Below are 9242 nucleotides of genomic sequence, written 5' to 3'. Positions count from 1 at the left end.
CTTGTTCCAACCACCCCCACCCCCCCCCCCCCCCCCGCACCCCTTTTTTTCTCATTTATTTTCTTCACCTCTCACACATCCTACTATTACCCTCTCTGTTTACCTAGAAAGCCGTGCATTTAATACATGTTAATAGTCAACATATTCTAGGGCTTGCTGCCTATGGTGGTCTGCCCTACGTTCTTCTGCCTAGCGAAGAGTTTATGGCTTATTATAATGACCAGCTAAACTCTTCCATCTCTGTCCGCCAGAATATGGGAGCTGCATTTAACGTCCTCTCCTTTTGTGGGATTGTATACGAATAGCACCTACACTATTGCTTGCTCTCTATGTATTGCTACCTCAAAAAAAATAAAAATAAAAAGGGGGAAAATCCCCCCCCCCCCCCCCAATGTTAAATAAAAATGGAGCAGATATGTCACAGAGTGGTCAGATACCACTGGTGGGTAAAACATGAGAAGATCGGGGAGGGTTATAGCAGTAATGAAGAGATCCCTATGTTACAAATAAATAAAGATGAACATACTACTAAATGTATTACAAAAAATACTGTACGTCATAGTGTGTAATGTCATGATGGATTAAAAAGTTTTCACAAAAGATTCTTTAGAAATATGACAAATGCAAAAACTGTCCTAGCAGTGCCACGTCCCCACTACATAAAATGTCCATACTATGGTTTGGCACATAATATTATCAACAATTTTTTAGAAAACAATTTTATTAACATTACATCACAAAAAGCTGTACATTCACTTCATCGACCATCACCTCCCCTTTCATATAGTTAGTGTTGACATTTTATATTACATATCTCAATATACTACTAATATTGAGATATATAAAATTAAATGTTACTACCAACTACCACCCCTTCAGGCAAAAAACTTTTTTTTACTACAGTAAACTTGAAATCGTATTTCTACACACTCCGTATAGTGTATTGCGCATTTATCACCCTGTAGACAAATTTACACTATATTTCATCACATTTATTTAACTATATTTAGGTCTTGATCTGGTTATTTGTTGGAACTCCGGTACACATTCTAGTCATCAACGCTCTGCTGCGAACAGCTCCCTCTATGTTGACACTAGGTCATACACCACCGGTCTATCAAAATCAATGGTCCATCCTGCTCTCCACCCACACTCCCTGGGGATTTCCACTCAACCACCATATTGGAGGTGACACACTCTGCCTCTTTTGACACAAGGGGGAGTGACTCATTCCTTTGTCCATTCGCCCTGTCATTCAGTGCCCACAGACTATTCTAACTCTCTTGGGGACCACTCCCTCCCGTCAGAGGGCTGATGCATTCATACTGACAGATCCCCTCAGCTGCCTCCCTTGCCATCCAAGGCACCAATGCCTCCTCTGTTATGGTGCTTTTTTTTTTCATTTAAATTGGAGAGCAACAGACCAATTCCCAATGCTTTCCACTGTTTATACCCTCCAGGAGAACTTTTCTTTCAAAGCATAAAGTTAACACAGAGCATCATCCTCTATATCTTCTGGTCACATCTTATTTCCCATTGTTTAGTGTTATTGATATCACTTATTTAACACAGGCTTCTCTAGGTATTACTGCCCTGAGTCTGTCAGCTTATATGCATTGTTCTAAGGTATGTGTGCTCCTTATGTTTAGGCTGACACATACTCTCACTTTTACAAGCAGTTTCCAAGTTATATAACTTGTGGAGATGGATCCAATACAGACTTAGCATTTGAGAAATTTGTTAGTTCCCTTTTTAACATTATGATACTATGATGTGTTTGGCATTAGGATACATATGACTGCAAAAATGCTCTACACAGTATATAGAAGTTTTATTATAAATACTGCTGCAGAAGCATTTAATCTATCTATATTTCTAATGTTGGCAGATGCAGGTTAATTTGTTTCTTATATGCAGTTTTTGATTGTAGAAACCATGTAATGTCCTTATACATACACATGATCTTTTATTGATTTTATTATTTATATTTTACCTACTGTATCAATAACCAGTGTCATCCTTAATATTACATATTTGAGATTCCTTGATTACAGCTAATGGTGAATCATAAAACATTTTGCAAGTGTATATTACACCAATTATATTATACAATTAATTTATATACAGTATATAAACTGTGCTTTATATGTATAAAAATAAGGATGGCAATGTTTCAGCTTATATTAAACACTGTGCTTTTGTTAGTCCTGTAGTCCTGAAGAAGGGTGTGTGTTTCACCCCTGAAAATCATTGGCAGTTTTATTGATTTGACCGGATAAACCTCTCCCAAAAATTAATGATTTGTCAAGGTCACAATATTTCTCATTGACTTCCTCACTGAGACAATGCAGAAATAATCAAATCAGTGTGGAATCTGTACATTGTAAGTCTCAATAAAAATATTAAAATACAATTAAAAGATTTTTTCTACTGTTGTGGTAAACAGTAGTACATTAGATCCAATTATGTGCTTGTCTACATTAGTGTATACAGCAGCTTGTTAAAGCTTCTCTCACATTATTATCCTATATTTAAGTATAGTTATCGATAACTGGACAAAAGTAGTAGTTCCAAAATGGATTTTTAAGTTATTTTTTAATGAATGTGTAAAACCATATGCCCATAAGGATCACTATGAGAGAGATATTTGGATATCTTTGTACTCATTAAGATATATTTGGATACTTGAGATGGTAATGATACAAGATACTTTTGCTTTTGGATATAATGAAGATGTTTTGTTTCCAAGTCTGGATGATGTTATAGATATGGATGGAAAATTTTGGTTTTCCCCTAATCTATGGGTATGACCCCACTTTATATTGATTGTTTATTTGTGTTGAGAGAACTATTGATTTGGACTATTACATATGTAATAAATATGTTCCGTTAGACTTACCGGTAACAGTAATTTCTAGGAATCTTCCAGGACAGCAACCTGAGAGATGATTGGTTCCACCTTCTACAGGAAACACAATTAGCAAAACAGTTAAAAGCCCCTCCCCTTCCCCTCGTACCTCTGTTGAGAACCATGTCCTCTTTGGCCAAAAGGGAGCCAACAGAATGAGAGCACACTTTGAGCGTCTCAATTTCTGCAACACCTGGGGAATCAGGACCAGTGGAGGGAACGCATCAGTCCTGTGCCAGCGCATCCACTCCTCTGGAGCCCTGTTCCCTGCCCAAGGAGAAGAACTCCTGAGTCTTTCGGTTTTCTCTGGTAGCAAATAAATCTATCTCTGGCTGATCCCATAATTAGACAATCTGTGCAAATACCTCGGGGTGCAATTCCCATTCGTTTTGCCGTATGGGACTCCTGCTTAGGAAATCTGCAGTAAAATTGTGAACCCCTCTTATGTGGATCGCCGAGATGGAAAGCACTCTCGGCTCTGCCCAGAGAAAAATCTCCTGAGCAATTTTCAACAGGGGCTGTGACCTTGTACCACCCTGATGATTTAGATAAGCCACTGTTGAATTGTCAGAAAATATCTGTAAATGACTTGTAGAAGGTGGAACCAATCATCTCTCAGGTTGCTGTCCTGGAAGATGATTAGGGAAAATTTATATTTGGTTGCAATAGGTATTATATTATAACTGTTATAGGAACTCCAGAATAGGCATGATGTCTCCTCTGCTCTGCCGACTATGTGCTTTCTCCATCCTCTCTCTATCCTGGTTGATTAGAGTTGTTCCAGAAATGCAGACTCATTTGCCACAAAAATTTCAAACATGGTATGTATGCAGTTGGGGTATATATATGGTAAATGTAGACTTTTAAAAATGTTAGTAAGAATTATTTATGTTTATTATTATATGCATGTGAATACCATAGGCTACCTCCAAAAACTTCCTGTTGAAGCTTCGGCGAAACGCGTAGAAGGCTGGAATGAGTGCAGAATCACAGATGACCTATTTTTTTAAATTTGAAGACATTGATCTATGGAATTTATTAGGGATGCACCGATACCACTTTAAGGCCGAATTCGTTTTATGTTTTGGAGTATTTGCACGAGTACTCATGCAAATACTCGGTATCGGCGGCTTGTATCGGTATCGGTGCATCCCTAGAATTTATGATATAAATAATGGATTATATTGAGAATACGCATACTATCAGTAGGGAATCCAGGGAGGTATTATGTTTCAATCTGTCTATCTCTGCAATTTTTAAGATGACTGGATATGTTTTTACCTGTACATGTGAAACTCTAATAATTAGAATATCGTGCAAAAGTTCATTTATTTCACTAATGCAACTTAAAAGGTGAAACTAATATATGAGATAGACTCATTACATGCAAAGCAAGATAGTTCGAGCCATGATTTGTCATAATTGTGATGATTATGGCTTACGGCTCCTGAAAACCCCAAATCCACAATCTCAGAAAATTAGAATACTACATGCAATCAATAAAACAAGGATTGTACATAGAACAATATTGGACCTCTGAAAAGTATAAGCATGCATATGTACTCAGTACTTGGTTTGGGCCCCTTTTGCAGCAATTACTGCCTCAATGCGGCGTGGCATGGAAGCTATAAGCCTGTGGCACTGCTGAGGTGTTATGGAAGACCAGGATGCTTCAATAGCGGCCTTCAGCTCTTCTGCATTGTTCGGTCTCATGTCTCTCATTTTTTCGCTTGGCAATGCCCCTTAGATTCTCTATGGGGTTCAGGTCAGGCGAGTTTGCTGGCCAATCAAGCACAGTAATCCCACGGTCATTGAACCAGGTTTTGGTGCTTTTGGCAGTGTGGGCAAGGGCCAAGTCCTGCTGGAAAATGAAGTCAGCATCCCCATAGAGCTCGTCTGCGGAAGGAAGCATGAAGTGCTCCAAAATCTCCTGGTAGACGGCTGCGTTGACAATGGACTTAATGAAGCACAGTGGACCAACACCAGCAGATGACATGGCTCCCCAAATCAAGATAGACTGTGGAAACTTCACACTGGACTTCAAGCATCTTGCAGTGTGTGCCTCTCCATCCTCCCTTCATACTCTGGGTCCTTGGTTTCCAAATTAGATGCAAAATTTGGCTCAGAAACCCTTTGCAGTTGTTATGGCTTAATTAGCCGATTAGAGTGGGACACTTTGAGCCTAGAATATTGCACCTTTTCACAATATTCTAATTTTCTGAGATTGTGGATTTGGGGTTTTCATGAGCTGTAAGCCATAATCATCACAATTATGACAAATCACGACTTGAACTATCTTGATTTGCATGTAACGAGTCTATCTCATATATTAGTTTCACCTTTTAAGTTGCATTAGTGAAATAAATGAACTTTTGCACGATATTCTAAATTATTCGAGTTTCACCTGTATTTTGATTATGAAATAAAAAATATTTTACAATAATGAATACCCACTATATTGCGATAATATGTTTAGCTTTGTTCCCCAACATTCCCTAATAGACACCTTAAAAGCCCCATCAAATTTTCTGTTGGTATATATCGAATCTAGGGGTGTGGTGTCCTCGTCCCAGTGGATGTTCTAGAAAAAATATTTGTTTGTCTTGCACTTTTTAAATGCCAGCTTTTCCTCATTGATGTCTTGTTTTACTGTCAGATTCAGCCACACTAGTTTTTTTAAATTTTGTTGACCAAGGGTATGCACTGGCAAGTGGCGTAACAACTGGGGATGGGGGGCAGCCGCACAGCTGGGCCCCCCCCATCAAGTGAGACCCGGCGAAAGGCTGCAGCGGTGTGGAATCCCGGTGGGCAGTAAGTTGCTTTCTACATTTAGTCCTGCTTTGCACAAGGACTAAATGTAATGTGGGGAAGCTGATGTCGCCGAGATCACTTGTAATAAGACTGCAGCTAGTCGTCTTCCTCCCCCTGCACCTACCTCTCTCCTCACTGGCTCCGTCCAGGCTCCCACCTCCCCCTGTCGCCGAGTCTCTCTCCTCACTGTTTTTTTTTTCTTCTGACATCGGGAGCTGCCGGCCGCCGTCAGTCAGTCAATCAGCAGAGGGGGACCTGAAGTTCTCCATCAGGTCCCCTTCTAGTGATTGACAACAGCAGAGGGCGGGTGCAATAGCTAGTTTGCTATTGCAAAGTGAAATAGCGAATAGGAATCTAGCTATGCATTCCTATGCTGGGTTTTTCTTTTTTATTCCGATGGCAGCAGCTGTCAGAATCCTAAAAAAAACAAAACCCTGCAGATAGCAAAGAAGCTATTGCTTCCTGTGCTGTCATCATTTCAGGGGGGTGCTCTCCCCCCCCCCCCCATTCCTCCCAGCGGATGGGGGTGGGTGGGGTGGTGGTGGCAGAGGGCACCTCCCTGAAATGAGAAGTGCACCTCCCTGAAATTGCTTTTTTCAGGTTGTGATCCCTGATAACCCTGCTGCTCCGTGTAAACAGTGAGAGGGGAGAGCAGTCTTACCTCCAAGACAGGAGTTCTAGCACAGCACTGTGCTGGAACTCCTGTGAGAGGGGGGACAGGTTCAATAAAGAGAACCTGTCACCTCCAAATGCCATCACACAGAGGATTGTTAGCTCCTGTGTGATAGCGATAAAGTTAAATGAAAAAATTTGATAAAAATAATTAAATAAATAAAAAAGTAAAAAATAAGAAAAAAACGATTAAAATAAAAAATATCATGGCCCACTTGCCATGATAACCTGTTTATTGGCAGGCTCCTTCCCCACAGGCATCCGGGCTCCCCTGCACAGAAGGAGGACAGGAGCCTGCCAATCAGCTTACTATTCCCTGGGTGATATTTGGGGGCGTACAGGGACAATGAGGGCATGCTGGAGCTTGTAGTTCACTGGGTAATATTTTGGGGGTGTAGGGGGACAATAAGGGTATGCTAGGATTTGTAGTTCAATTACGATATGTCCCCCACATATCATCGGGGTGGGCGCAAAATTTTGTTCTGCCCCAGAACAAATTGAAATTTACTGATATTATGTTGCAATCAGGTCCTTACATGAAATGGAATGGACAGGTGCTGCTACTTCAAATATTAAGCTAATACTTATGTTTAAATCACCCTTAGGGCTTTGCTGTTTTATTATACTATGTAAATACATTTGTAATCCAGCACGTTATTATTCTGAGTTGCCCCACTCAAGCGGCTGGCATATTGAGTGGGGCACGTGAGATTAATAACGTGCTGGATGAGTGTGATCCTAGTTCATTTTATTACTTCATTGCTGTGCTGTATATGTGTATAGGCCAATGTAGTTGGATTTGTATGTGCGTTATAATTAATCGAAATGAATCGATTTTAAAAAATGTGATTAATCGAACACGAAAATTTTAATCATTACCAGCCCTAATTTATTTTAATGAATTATTTTTAGCTGTGCTATTTAAAAAATATAATAACCAAAATCGGGGAAAAGTTTATTTACGTTTTTTCCTTTTTTTTATATGGTATTCATACTAAGTGAGGCGTTAGGCACACATATGTGATATAAATATATAGCCCTATCTGTCCACTAAAAAACAATACAGGCAGTCCCCGGGTTACGGACGTCCGACTTACGGACAATCCGTACTTACGAACGGGGTCCACAGTTCTCCTAAATGTACCGGCAGCCGTCTGTGTCTTTCAAATCCCCGCTGCTCTCCGCGCCTGTGTTGTCGGAGGCAGCGGGGACACAGACCGCTGCATACCGCCGATGCCCCGCGTACCTCCGCTGATGTGCCGGCTTCCTCTTCAGCCGTTCCGTCGGCTTCCATGGTCCAGACGATCCTCCGGTCTCCTGGTCAGGCCACGGCTCCTCTGCCCCGCCCCCCTGCTTACTCTTCATTGCAGGCTGGGAGCCATACCCAGCCTGCTATTGGATATTGTAAAATGCAATAGCCAATAGCATGCTGGCTATTGCACCCGCCCACTGTCTGCTATCAGCATGGGGGGAGCCGAAAGAGAACTTTCGGCTTCAGGCCCCTCATCTGCTGATTGACAGCAGGCAGTGGGCAGATGCAATAGCCAGCCTGCTATTGGCTATTGCAATTTTAAATATCCAATAGCAGGCTGACTATGGCTCCCAGCATTAAAATACAAACAATAAAAAAGTTTTTAAAAATTAAAAAATTTAATTAAGACAAAAAAATGTCAAAAAGTAAAGAAAAAGTTAAATAAAAATTAAAAAATGCAAACAAATAAAAAATTAAGTTTATAAAATATGCTGTGTCATTTTAAATAAAAAATGTTTTTAATTATATTATAATCTTCTGAACAACAGGAACAGACAGCAAAAGAACCGTGACCCTTCACTATGCTATCCAAAACTAAAAAATGTTTTTTTGGCTGGAGTTAACACTTAAAAAAATTTACCTGTTCTGACTTGCATACAAATTCAACTTAAGTACAAACCTAAAGTCCCTAACTTGTATGTAACCCGGTGACTAATATGTGTGGGTGCACTTAGTAAGAAAGTATATTACTGCTGTGGAATCACACAGCAAAAATGTAAAAAGTGCTTTATATTTCATATATCTTTTTTATCTTATAAGTTTTTCTATTTCAAATTGTGAAAAAAGTTCCTTTGCTGTGTTGAAATAGGCAATTTTGTGTTTGCAAGTTCATACATATGTAAAAATAAGGAAAAATATCAGAAAAAGACTCCGCCTAGTAATATGGGTATAAATTCAAGCGCTCAACAGTACCTTTCCCTAGTTCCCATTGTGGATTGAGATTCCCTAGTTCCCACTGTGGCTTGAGAAAGAGGCATGGCCACGAAAAACGTGTCGCCATAGCATTCCATACACATGTGTGTGACTCAGAACAGCCCCATTCCTGGAAGTCCTGCAACGATCCGGTTGGATGCTCCCTTATAGATCTGCCCTCATCTATAGCTGAGCTTTTCACCTCCATTGTGAGCTCCTGGGATCAGTGGTGTATTCTGGTTTGGGGCTGCCCTAGGCAAGGCAAAACACGGATGCCCCACCCCCCACTAAATTTACCCCACCCCTTCCTGTTTAATAGTTTTTACGTAACCTGCCAGCCGCTGGATACAGTGCACATGCTGTATCCAGCTTTTTACATGTTCCGCTATTAGCGTAGCAGGAAAGCTGTGGTCTCAGGGGGGCTTTGCAGGATTTGTGGTGAGCTCTGCGAGGTCCATGGTGGGCAGAGCCCACAACAGATCCTACACAGCCCCGAGAGCCTGCAGAGCCCCCACAGATCCTGCACAGCCCCCGAGGCCCTGCAGTCTGCAGGGTCTTAGGGGGGCTGTGCAGGATCCGTAATGGGCTCTGCCCACCATAGACCCCGCAGAGCCCACCACCGATCCT

General features: G+C 40.9%; 1 protein-coding gene across 1 annotated transcript in view; it reads right to left on the bottom strand.

Annotated features, from left to right (window-relative positions):
- The window catches only part of HEATR1 (HEAT repeat containing 1), a 205382-nt gene that overhangs the window by 57156 nt on the left and 138984 nt on the right, over positions 1 to 9242 (bottom strand). The window lies entirely within an intron of this gene.

Source organism: Nanorana parkeri, unplaced genomic scaffold (genome assembly GCF_000935625.1).
Source record: "Nanorana parkeri isolate BGI_ZX_2015 unplaced genomic scaffold, ASM93562v1 scaffold650, whole genome shotgun sequence".
In the NCBI taxonomy this organism is placed as follows: Eukaryota; Metazoa; Chordata; class Amphibia; order Anura; family Dicroglossidae; genus Nanorana; species Nanorana parkeri.
Note: the sequence above shows the minus strand (reverse complement) of the source record. Positions and strands in the feature narration are given on the sequence as shown.